The following is a 12,984-nucleotide window of genomic DNA, read 5'->3' as shown; positions in this document are numbered from 1 at the left end:
CCCAGAGCTATATTTCTAAAGCTCTAAAATAGACCCGCTATTTGGTAGAAAACTGTTCAAGGAATCTGCAAGTGGTCAAAAGCCAAGCTTTTGGTCAAAAGCTCCACCCCAGTCAGTGTTCTAGGCCTCCTTAAAAAGACTTGCCAGACTACAGGGAGTGTCATGTGCCTATAATTGTTCCCCTCATAAAAATGCAGAGAACACCACCATTGTTCTTTAAGAGAAAGGGAAATGACAATAAGATTAAAAGCGGGCGGTGTTGATCATTACAGCCTGAGAAAAATTTTAATTCTCCTCCCAATAACTACCCTCCCCTGACCTAACAAATATCAGAAACCAATGGTACCTCCTTTGCCATTAGTTTCTGGATTCAGAATTCTTCATTAAAGTTGAGGGATTAAATATAGCACTTCAGCTAATTAATTATAGTTTGATCATTTTGACACCTCCAAATGACTCAGCCACATACCTTGAAGCTTTGTCAACTCAATTGCATCTTTATTTTTGTTGCCTTTAACCAACAATGAAGACTAATGCCACTCTTTCTAGTTCTCAATCACCTCTACAGAAGTGCTCCCCTGGCAATGTGCAAGGACAGACCTAATTAATCCCTCATCTGCCCTCCGTGGTGTCTATACATCACACTGGCAGTTGGAACTGCTGCTTGTTTTAAGGCTATTGCTGGAATGAAAAGCTCATCTGTTTTTCAATAATTTTACCACAGGTGGTGATTTGTAATTAGAAAGGGCAGAATCCAAATTTTGGTGTGTGTGTGTGTGTGTGTGTGTGTGCGTCTGTGTGCGCACGCACCCGCGCGGGCCCACTTGCTCATGCACTGGCATGTGCACGCGCTTGCATGTGTTCTATTTTATAATGGGCACTTATTGTAGAAGAGAGGAAAAGAATAGAAAGCAGCAGCACAGCAGGAGAAAAACATTTACTTTTGCATGATGCTGAACAGCAAGATTTTCAAAGAAATGTTTTTGTTGTGTTCATTCCTGTTTTTTTCTTTTTTCACATGGATAGAGTCACATGCAGGTTAGAGATCAAACACTTGGAGAAACTGGAAAAACTCTAAGATCCAGGAACCCTTAGGACTCGCTGGTGTTCCCCGGAAGGGTAGAGGCTTGTGGTGAGTGCATGGAGGTACATCAAGGAGGGTCAAGGTGAAAACCTGCTTTGTCTTTCTTCTCACTTGGCTCTCTGGTCTCACTCTGAGCAGAGGCACGGGCATTCTCATTTTCATCCTAGGGGAAACCTGCCCTAACTGGCAAGAGAGTTCAGCATAAGCAGGCAGTCTGGCTAGCTTTAGCAAAGCAGCAGGGAGAGATTTGCTTTCAGGTGGATAAAAATGCTGTGATAAAGGTAACTTAATTTCAGGACTTTATCCATCAGCAGTCACTACATCACCATCCCCTGACACTAGCCTTGATCACTTTCCTTGCTCTTTTTGGCCTATTCAGATTCTATTCTTTAAACTTCAAGGCACTTCCAGGAAGCCTTCCTCCACCATTCCAGCCTGCCATTCCTCTTATGCAGACCACATGGCTTAAGGCTCTTTTTCTGGCCTGAAAGATGAACAGCCTCAATTTCCAAATATCAGTGAAAGCATCAATATCTTGCCTCTCCAAGTAGACTGCATATCTATGGATGGCAAGGGGACTTTTTAGGGTTTCCTCTTAGTCCCAGAATCATACTATGTAGAGCTAGTTTATGTAAATATCATTATACTTATGTAACGTATGTTCACATGTATATGTATTTAGATACATATAATTCATATATCTCAAAGTGAAATGGTCTTTATGATTCCCAATGTGAACTGCGAGATGGAGACTGAGACAGTGCCTTCACTCCTCGCTGGAAGAAGGACAGTAATATCCAACTGTGGCAGGAAAGTAAAATGTAAAATACCTTAGGATTTTTGTCCAACAGAATCTTCCAGGCTGCAGGTATTATGAATTACTGGGAATGAATTATCAGCTGGTGTTTGTTTTTAAGAATAATCGGTTACTTTCTAAGTAGAATTTTCTTTGGGGAGGGTGAACCCAGAAAAACTTTGGTGTGGATTTTTGCTAGTCATAAGCTCTACAATTATGGGGTCTGGTTGTGGGGTAGATGTGGAGAAATGGAACACTGACTCTACAATGGTTTCTGCCGACTGACATTTGTTGGCCTGGAAAGAAGCTATTTCCACCCTTTGGTACCACATAAAGACGACGGCACATCCTACCGTAGAAATATGAGATCTATGTCAGAGGTCAGGATGCTCTTTCACATCACAAGATTTCCACATTGAAAGAAAATCCATGCCTTGTTCTCTAGGGCCCTCTCTCCACAAGAGCAAGCTTACAGACCCTGCATAGAGCTGGTGGAGAAACACTTCCCATTCCACCATGTCAGATTTGTGGGAATCTGTTGTGGGAACCTGGTGATTTGTGGGAATTAGTTCATCCAAACAACTGAAAGGCATCTGAATCCTATAATATCTTGTCCTTCCATTTAAAGAGTTACTTTGTTCTATACTAATATCCTCACATTCTTAATTTAACAACATGAAGAATATTATCTGCTCTGTTCATTTGAAAAAGGGGAAGTGGAAACTATAAATGCAAAGAATAGCTTGGATCTTTTTTTTTTTTTTTTTTAGCTACTTTTTTGTTTGGGCTTTATAGTTTAGACCTTGCGGTTTTGGGGGTATTGTTTTTTCCAAATACAATGAATCACTGTATATATATCTCTTAGTTCAAACTGCTTACCCTGTTATTAATGTCTCCTCCTATTTTATATGCAATATTTATTTTCAGCCTGATTCCTCACTGTTTCCCTACATGGATTTTCCTCTGTAATTAGACTTCTGTTCTCACACCCTGCAGACAGGCATATACATTCCTGTTTCTGGGCTTGTACACACAATTCCCTTCACTGAAGACACACTCCCTATCTCTTCTCATCATGTGAAAATCTTACTTTTTTTAACCAGACTATTCCAGTTGACCATGGTGCCCGCTTTTTCTGACCTCAATGCTCTTAGCTTGTGTACAATGCCATAAAGCTCTACTCTCAGTACCAGGGCAGTAAATCACGTTTTGCCCCAAGACATTTCTGTATTTTTATATTTATTGTTATTTTATTCTGGTAGCATCATTTTATACATCAATGCTTTATTTCCCTAATTAAATTATAAACATGTCTCTTCTTTGCCTTTCACAGTGCACACAACATTCAATAAATGTTCGATAATCTCTCTTTAAACATGATACTGTCATACTAATTCCTGAATCTACTTTAACCAGAGAAAGGAAAATATAAGATATTGAACATCTCTACAAAAGGATCAGGGACCTAATCCCTATACAGTACAGAACCAAAAGTACTGAAAAAAATCATACTTTTGCAGAATTAAGAAAATAGTTCATACTTAGACCTAGATGGAGCTGGAAGGTATATTAGAGCTAATTTCCTCAAACTTCTTCTTTCAGTAAATGAGAAGACTGAGACTCCAGAAGAGACGACTTGATTTTATGTCTTTTTTTTTTCTTTAAAAAAAATTTATTTTTTTTTCTTTTTCCTTTTTTCTTTCTTTTTTTTAATTTTTTTTTATTTTTTTTTTATTGGTGTTCAATTTACCAACATACAGAATAACCCCCAGTGCCCATCACCCAATCTGGACAAGATGGCCCATAATATTAGTACAATTTAATATACTTCATATTTTTCAAAGTATTTTTATATACATCTATTTTTATTCCCATCATAGCATTGTAAGACATTTCTTCTTCTCCTTCTTCTTTTCTTCTTCTTCTTCTTCTTCTTCTTCTTCTTCTTCTTCTTCTTCTTCTTCTTCTTCTTCTTTCAGATTACAAACTTCTAGAAGTTCATGTGCTCAGTCCATAGCAGAGGCATGAGTAAGACTTGCATACTTGGCCATTGCCCCCTGGGTGTTTTCTTCCATTCCCCCGAAGTCAAATATCTATTGCCAACTCAGAACTTGTCCTACACATATAGACACACATACAGAATCCAAGTGAACAGAAGTTGTGGGGCTGGGGAGCAATTGAGATAAAGAGAGAGAGAGAGAAATATTTCCAGGCAGAGGGAAGAATATGTTCAAATACTTGAGCTGAGCTGAGAGGGACCAGATGGACTCTAAAGAAGGAAATGAAGGCTGCAATGTTAAGGTAGAGTAGCAGAGAAAGAGAGAAGTTGTATGCATGTGTGTGTAGGAGAGGGTGATCCTCTTCTTCACATTTCCATTTAGATGTCTCAAAAACATTCCAAACTCAATATATCCAAAACCAAACTCACCATGTTTACCAAACAGCCCCACATCTGATCTTACTCCAACATTTCCTCCCTTGGTGAAGAATGTCCCTATTCATGAAACTGAAAGTCTGACACTCATCCAGGGCATCTCTAACCCATTGTATCAATTCACCACCAAGGAGGCCTGGTGATTTTTCCATCTAAATGTCTCTTCACTGCATTCAGTCTCTCAGTGTAGGCCATCTCCATTCTGGCCCATGATGCTGTTTGCTCTTGCCTTATTCCACCAATATCTTGGTCGGAGTAGTTCAGCTCTGACCCCCCACTCCTGTCTGTTCTTCCACATTATAGCCAGGGCAACCTTTCAAAAATATATAAGTGCAATCATTTCACCAACCTGCAAATATCATGCAATAAATTTCCATTTCTCTAAGCACTGACTACAAATCTTTAATTTTAGATCAATGTCTCTTGAACTTTAATGTGTGTACAAATCACCTGGAGATCTTTTAAAAATGCTGATTCTGATTTGATGCATCAGGCTGGGCCTGAGATTCTGCATTGACAATAAGCTCTCCAGCAAAGCAATGATGGCAGTCTGCAGATGACACTTTGAGTAGCAAAGGTCTAGAAGCCCACCACCAGCCTCAGGAGTCTCTCCTCTGTCACTCTGTTTTCTAGCCACAATGGACTCTTTTCCATTCTTTGAAGTCAGCATGTTCCCTTTCAGCTCATGCCTTGAATGTGTTCTTTCCTCTACCTAGAGTTTTTCTTCTCTATCCCCATTTTTCCTACCCCACATTCCCAGGTCCCTGGCCTTCTCTTATTCATACCTTAGAATTTACCTTCTGATCCATTCTGCTGCCTATACTTTTTTTTTTCACAGTACTTAACACAACTCATATTCACATTTTGTTTTTCTTGAGAAAGAGAGAAAGAGAGAGAGAGAGAGCGAGCGAGCACATGTGCATGCAGAGACAACAGAGGTAGAGGGAGAAAATCCTAAGTAGGCTCCATGCCCAATGCGGAACCTGTTGTAGGGCACAGCACAGAGCTCGATCCCACAACCCTGAGATCATGGACCCAGCTGAAATCAAGAGTCAGACACTCAGGTGCCCCTGTATTCACATTTTTAAGTTGTGTGATTATTTGCTTAATGCCCATATTTCTCTATCAGACTCCAAACTCCACAAAGACTGAACTTAGAAGTAAAAACCAAGAACTGTGTTATCAGGGGTCCAAGTAGCTTTAAGGGTCCTTCTTCTGACTCTTTAGGACAGAGTTGGATATTAGAAAATAACACTTCCTACTGGCTGGAGTGGCAGATGAGCACCAGACACCTGGATACAGGTCAAAGATAGCAAGGAGTAGAATTTTCTGCAGTAGCAACTGAGGAGAGAGAGAGAGAAAGAGAGAGCAAGAGAACTTGAAGCACCAGAGGCCAAGTGTGAGCCACAATATACCAGTCTATTTTGCTTACCATTAAATCCACATCTTGTCCAGTCCTTGGCACATAACAGAATTCAGTAAATACTCTCTGAATAAGTAAGTACATATAAATAATTAAAATACATATCTTCAGATCTAGTGACCCCTCTAAATCAGCATAATGTAGATATAGTGTGAGTCATAATGTGAGCTAACTACATATGTAATTTAAAATTTTCTTGAAACTATGTTTAAAAATGTAGAAACAGGTGAAGTTAATTTAATATTTTGTTTAACCCCAAATATTACATATTAGCATATAATTGATATTTCACATTCTTCTTTCTTTTCATGCTAAGTCTCTGAAATACAGGGTGTGTTTTATGCCTATAACACAGTTCTGTTCAGATGAACCACATTTCCAGCGCTCAACAGATACATATGGCTACTGGCTACCATTACTGGACAAGACAGCTCTAATCCATTTGGCCTCTCCCTACCTATCTCAAATGAATATGTAACCTGGCACATACAAGAAATGAACCTCCAGAAAAGAGGGTAGCCAACAACTGCAAACCCACAGCATCCCTCAGCCCACACCTCTTAAAATGAAGTCATCTCTTCCCCACTGATGTATGCTGTGTGTGTGCACAAGTTCCTCTCAGGTAAGAGCCCACACATAGTGTAAGCAACTCTCACTACTGAGAATGTAAAACACAACAGCAAATAGAAAGTAAGTGCTTTTATTTCTGTACCAATACACCTGAAGGGTAGAAACAGTTTTTAAAACATTTTGTACCTGATTTGGAATCTTGAGGAAGGTGATAGAAGGATTTCTGGTTTTACATCACTTGCATGCTTCTAATGAGCCACTGACAATTCCAGGTATCATCTGCAGCCCGTATCTATTTACATGCATTAGTACTGGCTAGTGACAAGGAACAGCTCCTAATAAAAGATTGAAGACAAATTCTGTTTGACTGCTAAGAAAGCCATTCATAAATACATGTGTAATTTTGGAATTAATCAAATGCACTCCTTGATTGGTGCTGCACATGGTGAAAACTATCATATACGTTGTGTGCCAAACACTGTATATTTCCGCATATAGCTCAAAGGATCTTAATTCTCCATATAAACTGACTGGCTACTTATTATTTATTCAGTCTATTCATTTATTCATTCTTTCAATGTATTTATTGAGCACTCTTGTGTGCATGCTGGTAACTGAAGACACAGTGACCCCCAAAGGCATGATACCTGCACTTTACGGTCTAGGGAGTCTAATCTGGTGACAGAACTCTTGCATATTATTTATGCAAGGAATTTTTACGTGTATTTTAGAGACACTAGAAAATAAGCTGCTAATTAAATACGACAGGTGTTTGTGTTAGGCCTGTAGAAGTTGCCCATGCCAACAAGATAAGCCAATGTTTTCTAGGCCCCACCCCCAACATTCCAAAAGAAGGTCACTTTCACGGTTTGTCTACAGGTGTGCCGATCAACATTTCAATCGACCATGTGACAGGATCTCAGTAGCTTTCCCCAACACCAGCTGTCCTCAGTCTCTGGGCCATTAGAGGGGAAGGCCAAGGGAGAGATGTCTCATATAGCCTCAGAGCTCGGCCTCAGAGCTCAGCCTCAGCCACTGCAGTTCTGTTGCAAGCCTTCACTGAAGCCATCTTGCTATGCATTTCTGAGGCTTAACTGTCCACTTTTTCTGCTCACCCAGTGGGATAGGCCCAAACTAGGAATCTGCTTGCCAGGATTATTCTAGTCTCTTAGTTTCCCTGCTGTCACTCTACAGAACTCCTTGCCATCTTTTGGGTGTCTCCAGGTCTCCAATGTTCCCCTTTTCCTTGGTCAAGAGGCAATTACACACTCTTCTAGTACTAACACCCTTTCAGAAGGGATGCTCACAGCAGAAATTCTAGGGTCCCCAGTCATCAGATCTTTTGGTATGTGCCACTACACAGTCCTAGCATGGGTCTATATTTCCCAGTGAAGGGGCTGGTTAAGGAAGGTTTGGAAGTCTTCCCTTACCATATATATCCTGAATCACTACTAAATCTAAACCACTTTGCAGACACATGCTGCAAAGGAACCGATAGTTTTTCTCTTGATTTCTCTATTACCCCACTGCACTCTGGATTCAACCAAACCCTCCCACACCACCTCCCCGAGATAAGCTGATATGTGCATACATTTAAACTTCAATGGTAGTCAAGACTCAAGTATTTACTCTCAGAGCTCCATGGCCATTGGTTAGACACTTGTTGTAAAAGACACCACAGTGTCTTTTAACACTGTGTGCAAGTGAGGAGCCTATGTATGCCCAGAGAATGTGAGGGACTCTCAGGAGGTGTCAGCTCTCCCTGCCGAAAAACCCTGTTACGTCAGATGCATGCACTCTTAGTGTGTTGGGACCTTGGTGTTCATAAAGTTTAATCAACCTCTCAATTTCCAGCTTCTATTATTATGGATAGTTTAAATTTCCCTTTAATATATCCCCCAAAAGATGGCAATGGAATTTGTGTATGTATCAGACTGAGTCCGACATTCAAGTTAATTTTTTGTGTATGGTGCATTGGAACACAGACTATATAATGCCATCCTAAGTAGTTGCCTAGTTGAGAAAGGAGCAATCATTAGAAGAATGGGGATTTTACTCTATGTGATCATCAAGTTAAGTAGCAAGACATTGATCCATTCTTTGATAAGCTGACTACTTATTTAGAAGCTAATAAGTATTTGTTATACACCTGCTCTTTGAAACTAGGCTTTTTATTGGGTTAATTTCTTTGAGACGGTAAATATATCCTTACATAGATCATAACACTCAAGGTGTATTTTTCCTGATAAAATAAATGAGTAAAGTTAAGGTCATATATAGGATCACATTTTCCCATTGATGTTTATAGTCATTTTAGAGAAACTTTCATATGTGGAAGTTAGTAAGGAAAAACACAAAAAATTTCCAACTTTCCATTCTAAATGTATTCTGCTTTATTAGTATATTGCCTTTGTGGCTTTTATTTTCCTAATAAATTTTCCAGGAATTAGGCGGACGAATGGATGGCCCACATGAACTCAAGATATTCCCTAAGGAATATACATGTATGACTATGTAACTGGAGATCCTTTGGACTTCATGGGATTTGCCTATCACATCTGCAGTTCTGGCAACATTAAACTGAAAAAGTTAACTGAAAATTTGTATTCTCTAATATTTCAGATATTATAAAGTGTTACTGTTCCTCCCATTGTGGTTCTCTGCTTTCTGTAAATCTTGGTAGGCATCAACGCTTGCTCCATTAATAATAGAGTATCACTAAACTCAGATCTGATGTAGAAGATAATCTTATCTTTGAGAACTTCAGTAGGGAGCAATCTTAAGTGAACTTTCTGCTGCTACCCTACCCTCCTCTAAGCTGCTGGGATGGGTAATTTGGACTGGCATCGTGTGGGAGACAGAACTTGGCATCTTTCCTAAAGAGAGTCCCAATCTTCCCCAAGTACTTTCATGCACAATGAGATCATTTCCAAACAGAACATTCAGTGGTATCCATATCAACTGTAAGCATCCATACTATTTTCCTACTCTCTACTTGTAATCACCTCCTATGTGCATTGTGAAAATATAGATGATTAAGTAGAAGAACAATGCACAGTCATTGCTTACCTTCTTAAATACCTACTCCTCCCATTCCTACTGGAAGGAAACAAGATTGAGAAGAGGATGCCAGTGCACATGCCTCTGGGCATGGCTTCTCCTCCAACTTTGGGATTCTTTCCCAAGTTCTAGTTTTACTACCTACCTGGTAAAGTAAACAACCAAAGGATTTTCTGAACATTTCTGCAAGGCTACCATTAAGATTCTCTATCAGCCCTTCTCTGTGTATGTTTTATGCCTTAGAGACTATTTGGCAGAGCCAAGGAAAGCTTATAAATCACCTCTGGGTGACTTGGCCAAAAGTCCAACAGTCTCTCATTCCCCAAGTGGTTTACTTTGCCATTTATTTTTAGTCTAGTATCAGATGAGGTGGTTGATAAGGTGAAATCCTAACAATCAGCTGACCATGGTCTGACGTGGCTGCAGACTAAAGCTGATGTGTGCTAGGCCTGGTGACAGCCGCTATGCGACAGAGCTTGTTGGAAGCACAGGCAGGGCCTTAGGTTGTAAGTGTAGGCCTAACCCTTCCAGACGAATGGGAGCTGACAGGAGTGATCCCTGCAACATGGAATGGAGTCACGACACAAAAACAGTGACATGTTTGAGATTGAAACACCAGGCACAGATATGTCACTTATAATGGCCAGAGAAATGACAGGGGACTCACACTAACTCGACTTGATTTCTGTTTAAAGATGTCCTTTGTGCTAAGAGCCAGAGCTAGCTAGGAGTCATGTATTGGGAAAACTACTCCCTCCCCAACCATGCCCACCCCAATTTAATAGAAGCTACAAAATCACTGGCATTTTGTGTCATTGCAACAGTGATCCTTGACCCTGGTATTAGAACCACCTGACCATTTAATGGCCTGGACCCTGGGAGGGAACTTCTGATTTGATTGGTGTGAGGGGGTGGGGTAGTGGTAGTGCAGGCGCTGACATGGCCTATCAGCACCTGCAGGTGATTTTGATATGCAGCAGTGATTGAGAACCACTACAGTAGAGGATTGAAAATGAAGAATAAATGCCCTGGAAAATGGGCATAATTTTCACTATAATAACACTATGAATCTATATTACCCAAGAAGCTCAAACTCTTACTATTTTATTATCTCATTATTATATTTTTAAATACTGGCACCTAGCTAAGCAAGGTTGAAAGAATTATCTTGTCTCATCCAACAAGTCACTTGGTTCTAGGAACACACATTTCACCCCCTTCCTCTGTAATGCCCTTACTTTGAGCTAGAAGTTAATATTAATTGTGAGCCCCAAACAAGTGTTACCTTGACCCTAGCCTGATTTGAACTTGGAGTATTTGAGTGGAAAAGGTATATTAGAGTTGTTTAGTCAGTAATACAAATGTGTTGCTTTTTTTATGTGGAGGTGATACAGACCCACAGATGTTAAAATAGCAGATACTTTCTAATTTCTAATTTCCATTTTAACTGAGGTAGTAGTTTCCACTTTTTTTTTTTTTTTTGCATTTACATATTCTAACTCAGAGGTGAGGAAGGGTGTGATTGGGATGGATCAAGATTATGACAAAGACCAAACTGAGTTAATCCTTTCCTCTTCCACTACCCTGGCCTCTCATGTAGGATTGAGTCCACACATCAAAACCTGTCTCCCAGAAGAATCCAAGAGATACTGTTCCCTTAGCAAAACTGTTAACCATAACTTATCCGAGGGTAATTTATATTTCGAACATTATCTCTAATGTAGACTGAAAATAATGGAGACATGGGTCATTGTTTGGGGTGCCCCCATGGAACTCCACAACACAGGTAGCTATCTTTGAGTAGCTCTGAACATAGTGAAATGTGAATGAAAATTAATCCTTACATCTTTCTTCTGTGTAGCTTTACAGGTCAGGAGAGAATATATATATGCATAAAGTAGAGGTGGGTTAAGGGACTTCAAATCATATCACTATCACTGCTTCCTTAACCTTCAGTAATCTGCCTAGTAGTAATTGCTACAGGGACATGAACATGAAACCAAGAATCAATGTATTAGGAATTGGAAGCAAAATTATAACTCAAACACTATTTTTTACCAATCCATTAAACATCAACAAACCATAATTTCTGCTTTGTATTTGTTAATAATAATAAAAAAGTGAATAGTGAAATAGGCTATTTGTCTTAGGAAGAATGGCCGTTTTATTTCTTGCTTGTGAGGACCAATAAGTTAAGTTGAGAAATATGATTGCCACTGAGATATTCTTCAAATATAAAAGTTTTTTCCAAATATACCCAGGTCTTGATTAGAAATATGTAACTTATTCATTTTCATCCACCTGAAAACAGAATAATAGGCAATGTCCCAATTTTTCATTATACCAATTTTGTGAAAGAATTAACCTCAACTACATTATGGGTAGGATGAATTGTGAAATTTAGTCACCAGCTCATGTCAAAACCTATAAAGCAAAGTAACTCAGCTAAGCAAGTAGATGGTAAAAGATCACACAAGCCCACAATAACTGCCTCCATATTTGCCCACACCCCCCAAATTCACTTACATCAGAGAACCAGGTTACATCATCAACAGCTTAGCTTGGGATTGCTCCACTGATTCTAGTATTCAGAGGTGTCTGCTTCACTCTTGAGTCCTCTGTTTTCAACCCCATCAGGACCTCTATTGTGGTCCCTGTTTAAGAGACTCTGACATCCAACCTGCACAGACCAGGAGTGAAAGGTCATGAACACTCATATCCAGCATCTTGAAATGTGCATCCAGATTCCATCAGACAGAGGCAGGCAGGACAAAGGGAGCACTTCAGCAAAAGGAGACCATAGACTACTGTTTAAATATCCTTGTATAATAATCAACCTACCCAGAGTTAGAATCTGCAGAGGAAAATCACTGGCTGTGCTCAAGAAAATAGATATACCTGACTTTTCTGGAATAAAGAAAAAAAAATCCAAGTGCCAGACAAAGAGAAAAAAAAATTAATGAATTCAGGCTAACCTCAGACTTCTCTTCCTAATCGGAAATGTTCCCTATTGAAAAATATTCTGTGTAAATAGTAAACAAAGAGATGAAATTTATAATGAAATATGCTGCCAAAAATGTTTTAAAGACAAGACTTCCCAAAGTTTAAGGTGGCAAGGAGAGAGGTACTCAATACTGTTGGAGGCAGTGTAAAGTGTTTTAGAAAACATTTTGGTTTCTATGTCAAGACTCTTAAAACTTTAGATTAAACTAAGAGAAAATTTATCCTGAGGGTGGAATCGGAATTTAAGACAAAGATTTGGGTATAAAGAGATGGAGCTCATCATGATTGGTTAAAGCAATAAAAGTGTGATAACTGAAAATAACCAAAAATTAATAGATGAGATAAATTAACTGTGGTACTCTTTTCTGTAAGGTTAGTATATCGTTCTTAAAAATATTTCCAGATAATATTTTACAAAATTGCAAAAGCATCCATAAGATAATTAATGATAATGCAGAATACAATGTACACGTAAAACAATTCTAAATTTAAGACAATCTACATTTAATATGAAATAATAAATAATCTGAGCCTGATCCATTTTGTTTTTCAAACATAGGAAAATCTTGGATGGGACTTAATCACTATACCTTGTGGTGGCTGTCAAGCATTAT

General features: G+C 39.1%; 1 long non-coding RNA gene across 13 annotated transcripts in view; it reads right to left on the bottom strand.

The window, feature by feature from the left end:
* The window catches only part of LOC112641730 (uncharacterized), a 126,623-nt gene that overhangs the window by 20,412 nt on the left and 93,227 nt on the right, over positions 1 to 12,984 (bottom strand). For 9 of the 13 annotated variants that reach the window (XR_004804308.2, XR_003124801.3, XR_007401173.1 and 6 more), the window contains 3 exons: positions 11,894 to 12,047; positions 6,494 to 6,642; positions 5,107 to 5,655 (listed from right to left, as the gene is read on the bottom strand). This is a non-coding gene — a long non-coding RNA (uncharacterized LOC112641730). Of the gene's footprint in view, positions 1 to 3,605; positions 3,997 to 5,106; positions 5,656 to 5,746; positions 5,804 to 6,493; positions 6,643 to 11,893; positions 12,048 to 12,984 lie in introns of those variants that run through there. The other 4 variants (XR_004804310.2, XR_004804312.2, XR_004804307.2 and 1 more) reach the window with 3 other exon arrangements.

The sequence above is a fragment of the Canis lupus genome, chromosome 12 (assembly GCF_003254725.2).
Source record: "Canis lupus dingo isolate Sandy chromosome 12, ASM325472v2, whole genome shotgun sequence".
NCBI classification, from domain to species: Eukaryota; Metazoa; Chordata; class Mammalia; order Carnivora; family Canidae; genus Canis; species Canis lupus.
The sequence above is the reverse complement of the archived record's forward strand: the minus strand, read 5'-3'. Positions and strand labels throughout refer to the sequence as shown.